This window comes from Nasonia vitripennis (genome assembly GCF_009193385.2).
Source record: "Nasonia vitripennis strain AsymCx chromosome 3 unlocalized genomic scaffold, Nvit_psr_1.1 chr3_random0009, whole genome shotgun sequence".
Classification (NCBI taxonomy): domain Eukaryota; kingdom Metazoa; phylum Arthropoda; class Insecta; order Hymenoptera; family Pteromalidae; genus Nasonia; species Nasonia vitripennis.
Window position 1 is genome coordinate 1,705,807 of NW_022279629.1, and position 14,745 is coordinate 1,720,551.

The window sequence follows — 14,745 nt, forward strand, 5'->3', positions numbered from 1 at the left end:
TCCATCTACCAGTCTCTTGAGCTTGAGATCTGGCAGAAGATGGTAATGCTTCAGGAGATCGGCTCCTATGATTGAATGCGGAACATCCGCTATGGTGAAGTTCCAAGCGATTTTGTATGGTAGGCCAACGTCCAACTCGCGACGTTTGACGCCATAAATGTTGATAGTAGAGCCATTGACCGCATAGAGCTTGAGGTCAGCTGGCTTACCTTGCCAATTGTCTGGCTTGGGGACTACGGAAATGTCCGCGCCGATGTCTATCAGGAAGACTTCATTTGAGAAATTGTCTTTCACGTGGAGACGTGCGGTGAGGTTGGACCGGCTGTGAGTCTCCTCGACAGCAGGATTCTTTAGTTTTCCTGTTTGTCCGTTTCTTTTGGCTGCCTTATCTTGTATTCCTGACCGGGGCCACGTTTCCAAGCACACGGCAGCTGACAATTACGCGCTTCCTTGCCAAATTTCCGATGGAAGGTGCAAAAGTTTGTGTTGTTGGAATAGCGCGGCTTGGATTTTGATCTGCCCGAGGTCGAATCGCGTCTATTTTTTGAATTAGTACGAGACCTGTTGTGACGCTTGTTTGGCCTAGAACGACCTTGCTGTTCAGGATTGATTGTCTTCTGAAGTGCAGCTAATAGTTGTTCGAACTTGTCGACCGGGTAGGCGGCAGGCTGGTTATTGTCCTTCAAAGCACTGATGTTGTGTGACTGTTGAAGGATGTCGAAGGCCATATCTGCGCTTTTGACAAGTTCTGCTTCTTCTTTGTAGTTCCAAACCATCAGTCGTATTTGTGCTGGAAGACGGCTTTTCCAGAGCGAAATTACTGTATCTCTGGGCACTCGGTCCTGCGCTAGGCTGAGCAGTTCAGCGAGGAAGTCTGATGGTCGCTTACAACCAATTTCCAGACCTTTGAAAAGCCTGTCTAATTGTTGCTCCGGAGTCTCAGCATATTTATCCGTGAGAATTTTTTTTAGTTCCTCATATTTGCAGCCTCTAACAAGAGTGTTCATCTTGTACTGGAGCTCGTGATGAATGTCTTGACTCAAGCGTGTGCCGACGAAGTTGAATTTGGCTACGTCGTCATGGACGTTGTGAGTCAAGAACAGATCTTCCAATTGCTTGAACCATCCTTGAGGATCGTGTTTGTGGAAGTTCCAGAATTGTAGATGCTTGGTGCTTGGTGCCGTTGGAAGGCAGTGTGGCTGTCCAAGCATGGAGTTTCCTTGAAACTGATTTCGTTGTTGGAAGTCTGCTCCTGAATTGCTACGTGAAGCAAAAGGCAGGTCAGGGTGAAAGGTGTGACCAGTTGAGGGAATGTTGCCGAAGACGTTGGGCGTCCAGCTGGAAAAACTATAGCAGGTAGTGCTAGCAGTTGTTGTCGTTGCCAGTGACGAGCTTGCGAAGGTCGAGGTCGTTGTCATTACAGCCTTGTTTTCAATGACGTGATTCGTGGGTTGCTTCTGCGACCACGAGGCGAAGCATTCCTCCATGTACCTTTTAAATTCCTCCATCTTGCTGTCAATCTTCTGGTCGATCGATTCCAGGATTTGGTCGGCATTAGGCGCTCGTCGCTGGCCGTCTGAGGGCCTGTTTTTGTTGGTGGCACCAGTGTAGTTGGTAATGGTGCTAGTGGTGCTTGAGGGCCAGAAGTACGAAGTTGAAGTTGGAAAATTTGATCGCTGGCTTACTCCACTGAAGTCAAAGCCTCCCGCTGTGGTACCAGGTGGTTGGCGAAAGCCATCTTGAAAGGCGTTTGCCGTACCGTTGGGTTGCTGGCCAAAGCCGGTTGCCATATTTGTTACCTCTACGTAGTCAAAAATCGTGTTTGACGAAGTGCTCGGTAATGAACCTGAATTAACGTGGGTGGTGAGCGATGGAGAGATACTTGGTTGGCTGTCGCTCGTGGTGGCATCCTGAGTGCTCTCGTTGCTGGTACTTGTATTCGTTGTCTTGACTGGAGAGTGGAATAACGACATTTTCCCGGGTCTTCTGAGTGACCTTGAATTACGCGAAATAGGAAGGAAAGTCTTGGGGACTAGCTTGCCCGACCTTAATTGTAAGCTAGACTCGTTATCGCTCATAAACGGTGGGGTGCAACGACCAGCCTAACTCTACGTTGAAACAAGCCGTACAAAATTATTAACAGACTAAAGTGTACTCGCAGGTACATACATTAGCAAGGCAAAGACTTGTTCAACCGCCAACTAAATTAACTTATTGCTAGGTGCAAATGCAAAGGCTAACGCTACGCTGCGTTGCCAAACGACGTGGCTCTCGGAAAAGACGTGTTGTCCCTCCTGCGTGAACCAACGTCCGGGAGGAGGAAGCAACAGCGTCTGTTTGCGAGGGAGCCTGTTGCTTGAATTTATTTATTATCGTCGTTTGTTTATTTGATAAAAGAGGAAAATGATTGAAATCACAAAGTTCCTAGATAGGAAACGTAAAATTATGGAATTAAAGTTTGTAACCTGTATATGCCGCGGCGCTGAGTTGACCTTGCGGCGTGTGTAAGAGGACTCTCTCAACTAGAGATGATTGTTGTTCCTTCTGCGTGAACCAACGTCCGGGAGAAGGAAGCAACGTGTCTGCACGTGAGAGGCCTGACGTGCCCTAAGCCTTATGAAACTAAAAGAAGATCACACGCTTGTGTTAATTACGCACTCTGAGTGTGAGATTTTCGCACGTCTCGCCACACACGACGCTACAATTCCACCACTACTGCTGCCGATGAGGAGGTGTTGGTTGGGTGGACAAAAGGCGCCGGTGTCGATGGCTTCACGCAAATCCTTTGTTGGAGAGCGCCAAAGGTCACGGCCTTGACGATGAGAAGGCGCCGGTGACGGTGGCTTCGCGCAGAAGATTTAGTCCATCGGTGAGGGGTTCCACGTTGTGCAACGTATAGTTGCGGGGAGACTATACGCGCCGGCGTGCCTGCGCGCGTATAGCTCAAAGTGACGGCGCGTCGCTAGGACTTGTTGCTGCCGCTCTCGACACGAAAAGACGTGTGTCGAGGAGATCGACTTGGTTGTCGATAATGCTCCGCGTGTGCACCGGCGTGCCAGCGTGCACACGGGAGTGTGCGATTTGCGTGAAGAATGACGCAATCGCAAAATGTCTTTGTCCGCGACGTGCGAGACAAAGACTCCGCGGCTGGAGAGACTTGCCGAGATGTGTGTTTCTTCTTCTTCTCGTCGGCGCTCGTTGACTCGTCATCGAGAAGCCTGCGTCGGGGTCACCAATGTGGGAAGAGGACGTCTAGGCTAGGCCAGAGATTAGACACTCTTCTCCTGAACAATAACTTTATTCTCTCCTCTCTCTCTCTCTCCAGCTCAACCGACTTGTACCGTGGTCTGCGGAACTCTGCTGCGGCGTCGGCGCTCGCTCGCAGCATGGCTGCTCTCTCTCTCTCTCCGCAGTCGGGAGGTGCTGCCACCTAACGTGGGGCACCTACAAACATTCATGGAATTTTTTGGAATTGGAATTTCAACATGTCGGACAAGAACGGAATGGTATTGTGAGAAATGTTCTATACCTGTTTGCAAAAGTCATAAAGTAGGACACGGCAATGAACAATAATTCAATCCCACCGAACATATTTACAATAATTCATGTGAATATTGATAGATAAATACAATAATTAGCTTCATTCTATACGATTTTTTCAAACACTCTCAGGAGGCCGAATGTTTCTTCCTACATTACAATAACTAATTGGTCTCTGACAGAAAAGTGTTATATGGGTTTTCGTCTCAATTTTACCCCAGAATCGATTTCCGTATTCAGATTTTGAAAATTATGAATTTTTTTGTAATTTGTTTAAATAATTTGTTATAAACAATTGCAAATGACATAAGAAAAAATACGTATATTTTATTTTTCACTTATGCAAAGGATAGCACAGTTTGTTTGTCGCTATCTCAATCAGTCTTAGCATGGGCTTTAATGGGATATACTGTTATATGTGATTGTACAATGAAAAATTGACGGACCGCAGGCTTGAACTGAGGTCCTCTGGCTAGCAAGGCAGAAGGCCTGTCGTCGTGTTAAAGCTTACGTGCCAGTCACATTACACTTTTCTACTCACACTCTTATTGTAATAAAACACCCGTTACACACACTGTTGGAATGAATGAGGTAAGGCAGAGGATTAATAGTTAATAATGTGGATTTATTTATTCTTCATATATACAGCTATGCGTCGCACACACCATGTGTATTCTGTGCGACGGCTCGGAACCAAGAGAGCGATGCGAGAGCTTCGTATAGTCTCGACACCGCTGGTAGTCATGTGACTCACACGCATGTACCGCGAAGAGGGGAGGCTTACAGGTGTGCGTCCCCTCACACACTCATTAGCGCGCTCACTCATTCTCGCGCGCTCTATACTATACATACAGTATATGTAGACTACACTTTCTGTACAGTACACTCTATATTTCAACACGCCTCCTTGGACTGTACGGAAAGTTCACTTTATAATACATCTAGTTTACTCCTAAACTTTTCAAATTTTTCTCTACACAGAGCCTTAGTAAAAATATCCGCAACATTCTCATTAGAATCAATTTTAATTACTTCAATCAATTTTTCTTTTACACTCTCATGTACAAAATGATAGTGTATCTCAATATGTTTCGAATTTTTGGTAAAATTACCGTTATTTGCAATATTTATTGCTCCCGAATTATCCTCATAAATTTTAATCGGTTCATTTACATTTATGTCGAATATTTTTACAAGCTCTCTGATATATTTTAATTCGCTTACAACTTCTGATAATGCAACATATTCTGCGTATGTCGAAGCTTTGGTTATACATTTTTGTTTTCGTGATTTCCAATCAATTACATTTCCAAACATTTTTATTACATAGCCTGACGTAGATTTTCGATCAATATTATCGCCTGCCCAATCGGCATCAACATAACAATTTATAATATCGCAATTTTTATTCTTTTTATAATGTAAGTTTAAATTTTTTGTTAAATACAAATATTTCAAAATTCGTATAGCATATTTCCAATGCGTTTCACTATAACTATTTTGATATCTACTAAGATAATTGACGCTATAACTTATATCTGGTCTCGTACTTGAACTAATGTATAACAAAGCACCTATCAAATTTCTATACTTTATATTCGACTCACAGCTTTCCGCCTTTTCGAGTTTCAAATTTGTCTCCATAGGAGTACTATACAATCTACTCTCTTTTATTTTATATTTATCAGCTAGTGACTCTATATATTTCGTTTGGCTTAAAGTGAGTTTATTCTCTAGATAATTGTAATTTATATTTATTCCAAGATACTCTTTGATTTCTCCTAAATCTTTCATTTTAAATTTATCTGACAAAAGTTTCTTAATACTTTGAATTCTTTCTTTGCTTGTACTACAGATTAACAAATCATCTACGTAAATTAAAATATAAATTTCATTATTTTCTTTTCTTTTTTTGTATAAACAGAGATCTACATTACTTCTTTTAAATCCTAATTTTGTAATGCACTCGTCAAAACATTCATACCAGTTTCGAGGACTTTCTCTTAAACCATACAATGCTTTTGATAATTTATGTACTTTATTTGTTCCGTCTTCGTAGCCTTTTGGTTGATAGACATATACCTCTGAATTTATTTTGCCATTTAAAAAGGCAGTTTCTACATCCATTTGCTCAATTTTTAAACCGTTTTGGCAACAATAAGAAAATAAAATTTTTAAAGTTTGATTCTTTGCAACTGGAGCATATATGTCATCAATTACATCTGTTTGTTGAAAACCTCTTACAACTAACCTAGCCTTATATCTATCGTCTGATTTTCTCGTATAAACCCATTTAACGTCCAAGACCTTTTTGTCTTTTACTTTATCTACTAATTTCCAAGTTTTATTTTTATTAATACAATCTATCTTTAAATCCATTGCTTTTTGCCAATCTTTACTATCAATACTGTTTAACGCCTCCTCAAAAGTACGAGGTGTATCTATTTTACAATAATTAACACTAACATTATTCGATGCGTTATTTGGGTATCTAACCGGACTTTTTCACTCACGTGTCGATCTACGTGGAGTATTTGGTTTCAAATTATCTTTATCGATATTCTTTACATTTGTTTGTTCTTTTTCAGTTACATCTTCATCTGCGCTATCGAATACATCATCATCAATTTCGTCTTCGAACTCACGCTCACTTCTCTTACTCGACTCGAGAGTCGGAGTACGGGAAGAAATATTTTCATCATAATATTCAATACCGATACATTTTTCATCAATTTCGACAACATCTACGTGTCTCGCAACTATTATTCTACCATTCAACAAGACTCTATAACCTACATCACTATAACCTAGTAAAATTCCCATTTCAGATTTTTTATCCCATTTCGAAATTCTCTTTTGTTCTGGCTTTCTTACAAAGACTTTACTTCCGTACAATTTTAAATTTTTAACATTTGGCTTTCTTCTAAAAAATATCTCATATGGAGTTTTCTTTTCAATTGTATTTGCTAACGTGCGATTTTTCAAATACGTCGCAGCACTAATTATTTCTGGCCAATATTTTTTATCTACTTGCGCCTCATCCAGTAAACAACGCGCCATATCCATAATTGTTCGATTGAACCTTTCTGCAGTACCGTTCAATTCGTGTACGTACGCTGGACAATTGTTTATATATATACCTTTTTCTTTTGCAAATTTGTTAAAACGATTATTCAGGTATTCTGTACCATTATCGCATCTTATAGTCTTAACTTTCTTTTCAGTTAAATTTTCTACTTCATTTACATATTTTATCATACAATCAAATACTTCATCCTTAGATTTTATGCAGTAAACTTTGGCTATTTTGCTATAATCGTCAATGAAAGAAACAAAATATTTTTCACCGTTTGGACCCGGGGTCTTAAAACTACCACATACGTCAGTGTGTATGATTTCTAATATATTTCGAGCTTTTGTTCTATTATTACTGAACGGTAGATTATGCATTTTATTTTCTATGCACGTTTTACATTTTACTATTTCCGATTCAAACTCAGTTGGAAATCCCGTCAACAACTGTTGTTTACTCAAAATATTTAAATATCCAAAGTTTACATGCCCTAATGTTCTGTGCCATTTTTCTTTTAAACTCATTTTATTTTTATTGCAATCAGCACTATTTACACTAGAATCATTAGATCGTAATATACTTTTCATTCTATACGTACTATTATCTTTATGTGCTACTGCTATAAGTTTATTTTCATCAATAATTTTTGCATAATTTCCTTTCAAAATAATCATCTTATTTTTATCTGTTAATTTACTAGCACTAACTAAATTCATATTCATATCTTTAGCATAAAAGACATTACTCATTTCTACTTCATTATGTATACCAAACGCATAAAAAAAACTTAAAACATTTCCAATTTTTGTTGCTTCTACAGACCGATTATCTCCTAAATAAATTTTTATCGGTTTCTTTAAGTCTACATATTTATCAAAATAACTATCGTTATTTATTACATGGTCAGTGCACCCGCTATCGAGTAGCCACTGAATTTCGTTACCTATATTATCACCTTGCACCGCGTGCGCTGTTGCCACCCAGGCGTTGGCGTCTGAGCCGCTCGGTTGACTCGTACTGGCTCCTTGCTGCTGCTGACGGAAGTTGCCGCGCCCTCTGGTGTAGTTGCCTCTTCCGCCTCTGCCTCTGCTGTTACCGCGGCCACGTGTTGAGCCTCGCCATATTCCGCCGTTGTGTGCTGTTTGGCCGCCATCTTGGCACTCTCTTGCGAAATGCCCGGTTTTTCCACACTTGAAGCATTTTCCTTTCTTCATGACGAAGACATTTGACTTTCTTTCTGAGTCTTCGTTTCCGTTCTTCATTTCGGCTATTTGTATTTTATTCTTTACGTATTCTGCCGTCTGATCACTTGCTGGTAAAGTGTCTATTAAATCACCAATATAACTGTATTGGTTTGTCAGAGTGTTCAATATATAGTTTAATTTTTCTTTTTCACTTATTTTTGCACCTGCGCCTTTCAAATCATTTACTGCTTTTTCAAAATCACTGAAGAACTTGGTAGTGTCACTGTATTTTTCCAGTTTTAATTTTTCCAATTTATTTCTACACACAATCTGTAGTGCTGTAGATTCTTTTAAATATATACTATCAAACTTTTTAATTATTCCAAAAGCAGTAGTTTCCTCGCATACAAATTCTAGCTGTTTGTTCGATATTGCACAATAAATAATGTTAATTGCCTTCAAGTCATTATCATCCCATGTTGTGCCTGTCTCTGTTGAGGGTTTTTCTTTTTCTATAACTTCATGGCACTTTTTCAATTTCAAAAACATCGTTATTCTCTTCTTCCACATACTGTAATCCTCTCCATCAAACACCGGTATAGAAAATTCTTTTTTCTCCATTTCGTCTTCTTGAATCTCGAACTTTCCTTCGTGTTCAGATTTTTCTTCAACTTCTTCTTTATTCTCGAACGTTCCTTCGTGTTCGGAATCTTTCTTTTCTATTTTCACGACTTCCGATGTCTCACCGTTGTCCATAAACTCAAGTGCTCTCTGCTTGCACTAGACCACGTGTTTCAGACTCACTATTTAATCCGCGTGCATCACACTGATTTTACGATTTTTCTCAAAACTTTCGCTTCTATTTAATAGTCCTTTTATTCTAGTTTCTATTCTTGCTAATATTTTTCTGTCATTGTTAATCAATCACTTTGATTTTTCACTTGAAACTTTTACACACCACGTGGCTTTTAACCTCACTTTGTTTTTCACTAAATATCTCTCATGTCACTCATATGAGTAGACATGCGGGATAAAATAGAGATACAAACCAAGCTCCTGCTACCATGTTGGAATGAATGAGGTAAGGCAGAGGATTAATAGTTAATAATGTGGATTTATTTATTCTTCATATATACAGCTATGCGTCGCACACACCATGTGTATTCTGTGCGACGGCTCGGAACCAAGAGAGCGATGCGAGAGCTTCGTATAGTCTCGACACCGCTGGTAGTCATGTGACTCACACGCATGTACCGCGAAGAGGGGAGGCTTACAGGTGTGCGTCCCCTCACACACTCATTAGCGCGCTCACTCATTCTCGCGCGCTCTATACTATACATACAGTATATGTAGACTACACTTTCTGTACAGTACACTCTATATTTCAACACACACACACACACATATATATATATATATATATATATATATATATATATATATATATATATATATATATATATATATATATATATATATATATATATATATATATATATATATATATATATATGTATATATATATATATATATATATATATATATATATATATATATATATATATATATATATATATATACAGGGTGACCCAATTTAAACGGGCACCGCTCATAACTCGTCAGGGACAGCCACAATCGAAAAAATGGTAGAGACCAAAGTTGTAGGATATCAAGGGGACAACCCGATGGTGACCTTGGATTTTTAAATAGGAACCTCATTCTTTTATTGCGGGAATGGAAAGAGCGGTAAATTTTACGTTCAGAATGGTATGTTCGGTTGCGGCACTGAAGGTCATCTCAATGTCCTGCAGCCAGAATGAAACCCCGCCTACGTAATTCCTCTAGCAACGCCAAATTAAAAAAAAGTGGTAGAGACCAAAGTTGTTGTATAGGGGGGGGGGGGGGCGGGGGGGGAGAATTGTGACCTCGAATTTGAGCCAGTCCTACAAGGTCATTTCAAGGTCAAATTATTTTTTTTCAAACTTTACTTTTACTTTGTATCCGAGATGAAATCCCTTCTTAGATGTTCTCTGTCCAGCGGCCAAGACATAAATGAGCCCTTGCTAGCGTCCAAACATAAGTCTCGCTATTCCCCGAATGATCCCTTCCGACGGTTAACTTGCGAATGACTCTTCTAGGTGGTCGCCACCTACCTACCCGAACTCCTGATGTGCGAAAAATAAAAATGGCTCCCGAAATAAGCCTTTTAAAATAAGTCCCGCGCTCAGTCTTGCCACCGCGACTCCGTCGAACCTTCCCCTACGACGCTTAACTCACGAATGATTTTCAAGCAGGCGCCCCGGCCCCGCGCCGTACCTGCCGCCCGAACTTTCGATTTGCAAAAATAAAAATAGCCTCCGAAAATTGTCGAAAGAGTCTCACACTCGGCCTTCCGCCAAAAATATTAACGAAAATTTTTATTAAAAAGCCAATCATCGATACAGAAAAAGATTAAGTAAAACATCGAAGTATTGTAGAAAAACGTCAAAGTTTGATAAAAACGTAAAAAAAATATTAAATGTTTTATTTTTAAAAAATCATAAATTGATAAACCGTAATGCCAAAATATGAATAGAATTTTACAATAAAAAGCCATCGATACAGAAAAAGAAAAAGTAAAACATCGAAGTATAAAGTAAAAAAGTTTTTATATTTATTTTACACACATTTATTATTTGAATCAGAAATAAATTGCATTACGTTTTTTTAAATAACGTTGTTGTTTTTCCATTTAATTTATTCATAAATTATTATTGTTTTAAGTATACATAGATATACATACATACGTATGTTTGTATACATATGCTATACACACATACATGTAAACACGCATGTTGAAAATACATATGTATAAGCAGAATTATAAAGTTTGTAATACATACCATGTCGTCACACAGATTATACATACAATTACTGGCAACAGTTAATATAATTATTTAGTGATAATTCCACTGTATAAATATTTTAATTCTATTAGAAATATTTTTGCAGCAGAAATTGGTAGGTACTTACATTTTTTGCACTTTTCTATTAGATAAGTAATAATAAACAACCAACAACACTAAAAAATGTATGTTCATTATTTAAACTTGTACAATATGTAAGCTGTAAAATATTGTATTTAACACGATAATAATTAATTAATAACATACATATTAATATAAAATATTGCATCTAAAGTTATGTTAATGTAAAAAAATTTTTATCTAACGTAACAGAATATTTATTATTGTTAACAAATGAAGATTGTACTTTTTACATCATTTCATTTAATATTAAAAATAATACGAATATACATTTTCTATTAAAATTTTTGTATTAATGTCTTGTATAAAAAAGTTCTGCAATACGTAATGAAGGTATTTCTTGAAGAATCAATTTACTTAAAATTAAAAAATGTTTGATATAATTTCAAGTCATAGCGATTATTCTAGAAAATATTGTTTAAGAGCTAAATATTCCGATTAATTACCCATATTTTAAATGTATGTATAAGTTTGATTTCACTTCATAAAATTTAATAAGTTAAAATAAATCTTTTACTAAAATACAATTTTAACTATTTTATAAGTTATCTATTAAAATTTACTTTTAACACTTTTGGAATTACAAAATATTTATTTATTATCATTTCATAAAAGCTTCCTAATCAATAAATTATTTTATAATAAAAAATTAATAATTACTATTTGCAATTAAATAATTGTTTAAGTAGTTTTTTATTTATTATTTTTTGCAGAAAACAGTCTAAGTTCTAGTAATGCAGTAGAATTTTTAAATTTATTTAGATATTTATCGACTTCAAATACTAATTTAATAATTGAAAATATGTGATTTGAGTCATTTTTTTTATTTTTGTAATATTTATAATCTAAGTAAATATGCCGGACTATAGTCGAAGCGAAATTGTTGATATTTTATTGATTTTGGGAGAGTGTCGAAGAAATTATAATGCAGCAGCACAATTATATCGGAGGCGTTTCCCAAACAGAAATCATCATCCATCTCGAAGTACGATCCAGAGAATTGAACAGCGAGAGAGGCGAGGACCTCAAAGATGGTACGCTAAATGATGAAAATCTTTTCTTCTATTTTAAATTTACTACTTCGTTTAAAGTGCAACATTTTACACGCTTTCAGGATCCGGAGTCGAAAAAGTGGGTGCTGTTTGAAAAAAAAATAATTTGACCTTGAAATGACCTTGTAGGACTGGCTCAAATTCGAGGTCACAATTCTCCCCCCCCCCCCTATACAACAACTTTGGTCTCTACCACTTTTTTTTAATTTGGCGTTGCTAGAGGAATTACGTAGGCGGGGTTTCATTCTGGCTGCAAGACATTGAGATGACCTTCAGTGCCGCAACCGAACATACCATTCTGAACGTAAAATTTACCGCTCTTTCCATTCCCGCAATAAAAGAATGGGGTTCCTATTTAAAAATCCAAAGTTGACCTTCAAATGACCTTGAAAAACGCGTTCAAGGTCAAATCCAAGGTCACCATCGGGTTGTCCCCTCGATATCCTACAACTTTAATCTCTACCAATTTTTTTAATTTGGCGTTGCTAGAGGAATTACGTAGGCGGGGTTTCATTCTGGCTGCATGACCTTGCGATGACCTTCAGTGCCGCAACCGAACATACCATTCTGAACGTAAAATTTACCGCTCTTTCCATTCCCGCAATAAAAGAATGGGGTTCCTATTTAAAAATCCAAAGTTGACCTTCAAATGACCTTGAAAAACGCGTTCAAGGTCAAATCCAAGGTCACCATCGGGTTGCCCCTTCGATATCCTACAACTTTAGTCTCTACCATTTTTTCGATTGTGGCTGTCCCTGACGAGTTATGAGCGGTGCCCGTTTAAATTGGGTCACCCTGTATATATATATATATATATATATATATATATATATATACCGCATAAAAACAAGTCTAAAACTATAAATCTTTAATCTTACTTGCTCTGAACGTAACACTATGCCTCATAATAATAAAAAATACAAATAAATTTTAAAAATGTAAATCAATAACTCAATGGTATTTGGTTACTGCATCAGAGAATCGACTTCTTAAACAAATATTGAACAAGATACGTTTACTAAATTGTAATTTATACCTTGCATACATTGATTAAATTGTAACTAGATTATACATAGCAAATTATAACAATCACAAATAACAATCATTATTGCATTGAAAAATGAATAATAATAATAATAAAAATTAAAATAAGAACAATGTTTTAATCATAATTTTAACCGTAAACAAATTTTTACGCAATTTTTAATTATAATGAAATATCAATGGCATTATACTTTGAAATAAAATGCAACAAAATCATTTATATACAAGATAAATAATTTCAATAAATTAAGAATAATATAATCTACTAGTCAAGACGCTGATAGTGAAATTCATCTGCTACAAAAATCATAACGATTGAAGAACCTGCAATAATAAAATAAATTCCACAGAGTAAATGCTTAATAGAAAAGATTTTCAATAATAATTTTTGTTTTTAATTTATAATAAATCACTTATTTAATAATTCCATCGAAGTACTTTATTGAAGGCAGGATAATCATATATGGAAGACTTGTGCAATTTAACAAATTATATACATACACGCACATATATCACTAATAATTAGAGAAAAATAATAAGAATTAAACAATATTATTATGCACCAATAATATATGGAATACAATTTACAATTAAAATTAAAAAGTCAAAACAAACTAAAATCTAAAATACTAACTAAATATGGAGTGTAAACTGTAAACTTCAATATTAAAATTGGACAAACGATCCGAATCATAAACTACATAAATATGACTATAGAATAACACTAATTTACTAGCATGACTTCATGGCTTTTACGAAAAATCTGAAAATTATGAATTTGCTAAAACACATTAGCTGATACTTTCAACGCACAGAATGATATAATTTGCTCCATTAATATAAATCTCATTTAACCTTAGTAACAGAATTAAGAACCATTTAGATAAGAACACATCTATTTAAGAGAGAGCACACAGTGGCGCTGTCGTCGGTCAACAAGTCCAAAAATATAGGCCGCAAAAAAGCGACATAAACCGTCATACAACATGTCGATATGGTGGGACTGTCGTACGTTGCAGTATCGTACTGCCATTCCGGCTCCGGTATAGCCGTGGCTGCTAGACAGATGGAAGTGTTGCATCTGTGGTGACGGAAGATTGAGCGCGTTACACACAAAATGGAACAGAAACAAATAAATACTGACCTGTGCTATCCTTTGCATAAGTGAAAAATAAAATATACGTATTTTTTCTTATGTCATTTGCAATTGTTTATAACAAATTATTTAAACAAATTACAAAAAAATTTATAATTTTCAAAATCTGAATGCGGGAATCGATTCTGGAGGTAAAATCGAGACGAAAACCTATATAACACTTTTTTGTCAGAGTTCAATTTGTTAGTGTAATGTAGGAATAAACAATTGCATGTTGGGGAGAAAAAGTGACCATGTCAAGTCCCAAGCAAAATCTATCTGGAATAGCAAAAAACAAACTGTGCCATCCTTTGCATAGCTGAAAAATAAAATATACGTATTTTTTCTTATGTCATTTGCAATTGTTTATAACAAATTATTTAAACAAATTACAAAAAAAATCATAATTTTCAAAATCTGAATGCGGGAATCGATTCTGGAGGTAAAATCGAGACGAAAACCTATATAACACTTTTCTGTCAGAGGCCAATTAGTTATTGTAATGTAGGAAGAAACATTCGGCCTCCTGAGAGTGTTTCAAAAAATCGTATAGAATGAAGCTAATTATTGTATTTATCCATCAATATTCACATGAATCATTGTAAATATGTTCGGTGGGATTGAATTATTGTTCATTGCCGTGTCCTACTTTATGACTTTTGCAAACAGGTATAGAACATTTCTCACAATA

General features: G+C 36.3%; 1 protein-coding gene across 7 annotated transcripts in view; it reads left to right on the top strand.

Annotated features, from left to right (window-relative positions):
* LOC107981437 (protein unc-13 homolog A) overlaps positions 1 to 14,745 on the top strand; it is an 893,220-nt gene that overhangs the window by 205,576 nt on the left and 672,899 nt on the right. The window lies entirely within an intron of this gene.